The sequence below is a fragment of the Indicator indicator genome, chromosome 31, assembly GCF_027791375.1.
Source record: "Indicator indicator isolate 239-I01 chromosome 31, UM_Iind_1.1, whole genome shotgun sequence".
Taxonomy (NCBI): Eukaryota; Metazoa; Chordata; class Aves; order Piciformes; family Indicatoridae; genus Indicator; species Indicator indicator.
Genome location: NC_072040.1, coordinates 9,749,779 through 9,756,057, shown reverse-complemented (window position 1 = coordinate 9,756,057; position 6,279 = coordinate 9,749,779).

Sequence of the window (6,279 nt, the reverse complement as noted above, 5' to 3'; positions counted from 1 at the left end):
AGTCTCCAGAGAAGGAGACTCCACAACCCCCCTGGGCAGCCTGCTCCAGGGCTCTGTCACCCTCACTGTACAGAAGTTTCTCCTCATGAAATCTTCTATGTTCAGGTTTGAACCCATTGTTCCTTGTCCTATCACTGTGAACCACCCAAAAGAGCCTGGCCCCCTCTACTTGACACCCACCCCTCAGCTATTGATAGACATTGATCAGATCCCCTCTCAGTCTTCTCAGACTAAACAGGGCTCAGACAGGGCTCTCAGTCTCTCTTCCCAGGGGAGATGCTCAAGTCCCCTAAGCATCCTCCTGGCTCTCTGTTGGATTCTCTCCAGCAGGTCTCTGTCTCTCTTGAACTGGGGAGCCCCAAACTGAACACAGGATTGCAGCTGTGGTCTCACCAAGGCAGAGCAGAGAGGTAGCAGAACTTCCCCAGCCCTGCTGGACACCTTTCTTGATCCATCCCAGGATCCCATTGGCTCTCTTGGCTACCAGAGCACATTGCTGTTCCATGCAGAACTTGCTGCCCACCAGCACTCCAAGGTCTGTCTCTGTGGAGCTGCTTTCCAGCAGGGCAGCCTCTAACCTGTCCTGGTGCTGTTGTTATTCCTCCCCAGATGCAGGACCCTGCACTTGTCCTTATTGAACTCCATGAGGTTTGCCTGCAGCCAGCTCTCAGCCTGTCCACCTCATGTTGGATGGCAGCACAGCCTGAGGGGTGTCAGCCAACCCCCCCAGTTTGTTTTGGGTTTTTTTTTTGACCTAGGTGATCCTGCTCTAGCAGGGGTGTTGGACTAGATACAGGGCTTCACAGGTCCCTTGCAGTCACCACCAGTCTGCTAGTCTGTGGCTGGGGAATCTAGGAAGGAACTTAAGGAAGCCATGAGACTCTCTTTTAGACGATGGCATCTCCACAAGTATCATTCCCTGCTTAAAGCAGCTCTGTGCCTCTCAGTCTCTGCTGTTTGCTCACCCCCACACACATCCCCTTTTCTAGTGTTGGTTTTGTAAGTTGCTGGTAGGTGGTGGAAACACTCCCTTTCCTTTCAGCACTTATACCAAGAGATTATACCCTCTGCCCCTGCATCTTGCAGGGACTTTGTTTGAAGTGTTCTTCCAGTTGCTAGCATGCACAGACAGGATAATGTACAACTCATTATAGGCAATGGTTTGTTTTGTTTTTTTTTTTCTTTGAAAGCAAGCTTATGAACCAATTCAAATATTGGTTTCCCTGTAATCATACACAAGCCTTGCTCCCAGTGCACTCACATTTTCTTCATGAAATGGCATTGAATCAGCATGATTCACTGGAATTTTTTCATACACTTACAGTTAGTGACTACAACCTGATATTGAGGTGCTGGAGGGTGTCCAGAGAAGAGCAATGAAAGTGAAGAAGGGTCTGGAGACCAGGTCTGGTGAGGAACAGCTGAGGGAAGTGGGGAAAAAAAGGAAAAACCTGTCAACCTTCTCAGTCTGGAGAAAAGGAGGGGAAAACTTTCTTGTTCTCTACATCTCCCTGAGAGGAGGTGGGAGCCAAGTGGGTCCTGGTCTCTTTTCCCAAGTAACAAGTGATGGGATAAGAAGAAATAGCCTCAGGATGTGTCAGGGGAGGTTTAGGTGGAACATTATGAAAACTTTCTTCACAGAAAGGGTTCTCAAAGACTGGAACAGACTGCCCAGGGAGGTGGTTGAATCCCCAGCCCTGGAGATGCTGAAAAGAGGCAGAGATGTGGTGCTGAGGGACACAGTTCAGCACCAGGCTTGGCAATGTTTGCTTTATGGTTGCATTCAATGATTTAAAAAGTATTTTCCAAAGCAAAGAACTCTGTTATTCTATGCCTACAAGAACTACCAGAGTGAGGAAGCACCTCAGTGGAGTGGCACAAACAGTGGCCAGGCTGTCATTCTCAGGAGCTTACTTGCACTCTGTGAGCCACCAAGTCAAAGGCACAGCTGCAGTGGCTGCAGTGTACAGCATTGAACACTGCCCTTCCCCTCTCCTGTTGAGGTGGCACATTGCTCTCAGCATGGGCTGTGTGCACTGACCCAGTTAGCACGTGGAGACTTGAAAGCAGGTAAAACATGACATAAAGCTTAGATTAGCAGGAGGAGACAGCATGATCCAAATTACTTTAATACTTTACCACGTGCTGTCATCCCCAGTCTAACCAGCAAACACAAAAAGGCAGACAGTCCTGAACCAAAGCCTAAGCTCCCTGCTGCCTGAGAGCTCTAGCAGAGGTGCTGATGTGTTTGTCTCCAGTTTCACCACACCCCAGAGGATGTTTTGGTATCCAACACTAAGTAACAGCAGCCTAACAGATGCTTTTTCCCTTTAGCATCAGAGAGTTCCTGCAAAATCACATAGGAATCCCAGGATGATAGGGGTAGGAAGGGACCTCTGGAGGTCATCAAGTGGCCCTGATTCTCCAGGGTGGTTAGCTGCTCCCAGTTCAGTGTTTTGTAAAAACCAGGTCCCAAAATCATTCCTATTCTGTCCTTCTATTGCTTTATTTATTCTTTTTCCTACAGATTTGACTAGAGGCAAGGCATAGTTTGTCCAGGAAAGTTTAATTAGCTAAGCCCACAAATTAATCATTCAAATTAAACTGCTTGTACCTACCTAGCACTTTTATTGATAGAGTGATTATCATAGCATCATAGAATCAGTCAGGGTTGGAAGGGACCACAAGGATCAGCCAGTTCCAACCCCCCTGCCATGGGCAGGGACACCTCACACTACAGCAGGCTGGCCAGAGCCTCATCCAGCCTGGCCTTAAACACCTCCAGGGATGGGGCCTCAACCACCTCCCTGGACAACCCATTCCAGCCTCTCATCACTCTCATGGGGAAGAACTTCTTCCTCACATCCAGTCTGAATCTCCCCACTTCCAGCTTCCAGTACCAACTTGTCTGAAGTAAAAGCTTTTAGACTAAAAGCACTGTTACCATTCCAACCCATGTTTATCTATTTCAAACTCCAAACCCCCAGCTAGGCTGAGAAAAACCTTTACAGCCACAGTAAGACTCCAAACAAAAGAAATAAATAAAACATTCAGGTGGATTATGCAGTCAGGAGCTGGTGAGGTCCTGGGAGCAAAGGTTTTGCTCCTTATTGAAGTATCAATGAGATGTCTAGCACATGGCTAGGGCTACTCAAGGCAATCACTGTCCTCTTAATGTAAACTTTTCACATCAGGTTTTCTGTGTTGGGTTTTTTTCCCCTCACTCTCTTTTATTTTGCTTTATTTTTTCTTACAGAATCACACTTTTTGTGAGGAGAAAGATTTCTGCCAGGCCCTAAGGGCTGTAAGGAAGCCTAGAAGCCATGCTGAGGATGATGGTTTTAAACATTTCAGGGAGGAATATTGAGCAAATGTGGATTACAAGAAAAAAACCCAAAAGTATGATTATCTGTATAAAGGCCAGTGAGGTTAGAGTGGATAGTAGGAAAATAGGATGGTTAGGTTTTGTTTTAAGAAAAATTTCTTTGCTGCAAGAGTGCTCAGGGATGGGAACAGGCTGCCCAGGGAGGTGGTGGAGTCCCCATCCCTGGAGGTGTTCAAGAAACCTGTGACCATGGCACTTGGGGATGTGGTTTAATGGCCGTTGTGGTCTTAGGTTGATTTGATGATCTTAAAGGGCTTTTCCAACCAAAACAATTCTCTGATTCTCTGATCTTCTCCTAATCATGGAGCTGTCACTTGTTTGCTGACTAGCTGGCAGGCTTTCATGGCAAGTGTGCTCCCTCACTGGAAACTGTGCCTGTTGCCTAAGTGACCAATAATCCTCTTGAAGGCTGCAAAAGAAGTTACCAAGGTGCCAAGGGACTCTGTCTAGAAATGAGAAATATTTGACAGTGGAAAAATATCTGTTTGTAGTGCTGTTTGGTTCATTTTTCCAGGGAGAGCTGAAATCACAGTAGGCAGGCAGAGATCACTAAAACTCTTTTGCACATAGATTAACTTGTAATTCACTTACAGATGCCTGTGGGAATACAGCTTCTCAGACCAGCTTCCTTCAGCAGTAATGTGGTTTATGCTTCTGCTCTTGTGTTTTAATAAAAGTCATGAGATTAAAAATTCTCCCTGGTGACTGCCATCCTAGAGCTGAAATGGAAGCAAATGGATCATCCGCAGTAGCTAGAAAGCACAGGCACTGGATTTTCAGGAAGGAAATAGGAAAAAAGAGAGAGAGAAAAAAAAAGAGAGATCAGTGGTAATGTGACATAGCTTCTCCTGGGATATACTAATCCTGCTCACTTGACTCAATTGCTCCTTTGGGACTTGCAAATAATCCACGTTTCAGTGATACATATTTGCATGGTATCAAGAACAGTGTCACTTATGCTTTGAGGTGTTCCACAACATAAACTCTAATCATGGGGAAAATTCTAATCCCATTAACATAGCATTATACTAAAGCAGTGACTGTTTTGCAGCAGTGAACTTCCTTTTATTTGGTGTTGATACAAGCTCTGGTCCTGGACCATAAGAATAAGTCCTGGGTGTTGCAGTTAAATAAATAGCTCATGAGATTTGGAGGTCAGAGCAAATCCCTGCTCCTCAAGGGACTTAAGTTATTATTCTCTCTGCCCTGACTAACCATGTAGGTGGTGGAGTCACCACCCCTGGAGGTGTTCAAGAAACATGTGGCCATGGCACTCTGAGACATGGTTTAATGGCCATGGTGGTCTTAGGTTGCCAGCTGGACTCGATGACCTTAGAGGTGTTTTCCAACCAAAACACTTCTGTGTTTCCATGTAAATTATGCAGGATTCTGTCCTCTCAAGTATTGGAACGGGCTGCTCAGGGAGGTGGTGGCATCACCATCCAAGAAGGTGTTCAGAAAACATGTAGACATGGCACTTGAGGATATGGTTTAGGGGGCATGGCTGTGTTGGGTTGCCAGTTGGACTTGATGATCTTAGAGGTCTTCTCCAACCTTAATGACTCCATGATTCTATATCTGTGAGCACAAGAAGGTTTATTGCAAGCCAAAGGCTGAATCTTAATGATCATAAAGGTCTTATCCAACCAAAATGATCCTCTGATTCTGATTTTTATAGCAGCAGCAATATCTTAGCCTTCTCTCAGTGCCTCTGCTGCTCTGACTTGTTTGAGCTCTTCTGTAAGCTCCAATAACAAGAGGAGCTGTTCAGTGTCAGCAAGCATGGAATGGGCCCTGAGAATCACAAAATCAGAGCATCATTAAGGTTGGAAAAGCCCTCTCAGATCATTAAGTCCAACTGGCAACCCAACACTGCCATGCCCCTAACCATGTCTACACATCTCCAGGGATGGGGACTCCACCACCTCCCTGGGCAGCCTGTTCCAATCCCTGACCACTCTTGCAACAAAGAAATCTTTCCTAACATCCAACCTAAACCTGCCCTGGTGCAGGCCATTTCCTCCTGTTACTTGGGAGAAGAGGCAAACCCCAACCTCTCTCTCACCTCCTTTCAGTCCTGCTTATTGACCTGCTCTGACAGCTACAGATCTGAGCACGGCTCTGGGAGGCCAAGTGAAAGATAGACTGAAGGACACACACTCATGAGTGTATTTCATGAGAAACCAGGGAGAACAAGACAGAGGAGATCATCTCATTGTGTAGGGAAGATGAGTCAGGCTGTTTGAGACAGGGTAGTATTGTCTGCTTTAAGTAACGAGTAGCAACACCCAATTTAACAAGCTGTGCTTTACTGTAGGCAGGTTAATTACTTTTCAGAATGTATTCAATACAAAATTTCTCAAGCTGATTGCTTCAAGTCAATATGTTGTGTCCTCCCCACTTCAGCAGATACTGCTATCTCCCCACCAAATTTCCTTCTGCTCCCCTGACATGTGATGAAAAATTATTTAATGAGCCGCTGTTGTTTGCATCTGTGTAAATAACCTTGGTGTAAACATGCATCCCAGGTGATCAGTCTGGCTTCCCCACTGCTGGAAACATCCAGGAGTTTTGACTGCATGAGCTGCTCCAGGGTGTTTTGAGAAGATGGAGATTTAGAGTGGATTCTGCAGTGGTTCATGTTGATTTAAGTTAAGCTTGCTACACACTCTCTTCATCCCTCTCTTCACATCTCCTGCTCCCATCAACCACCAGTGAGGTTCTAACCCCTCTCCTGCCTCTCATGAGGCACCAGTGGTGCATGGACCTGCAGCTGCAGAGTAAATTGCACCACAGAAGGGACACCAGCATCACAGGATGTTAGAGGTTGGAAGGGACCTCTGGAGATCTTCAAATCCAATCCCCCTGCCAGAGCAGGACCATAGAATCCAGCA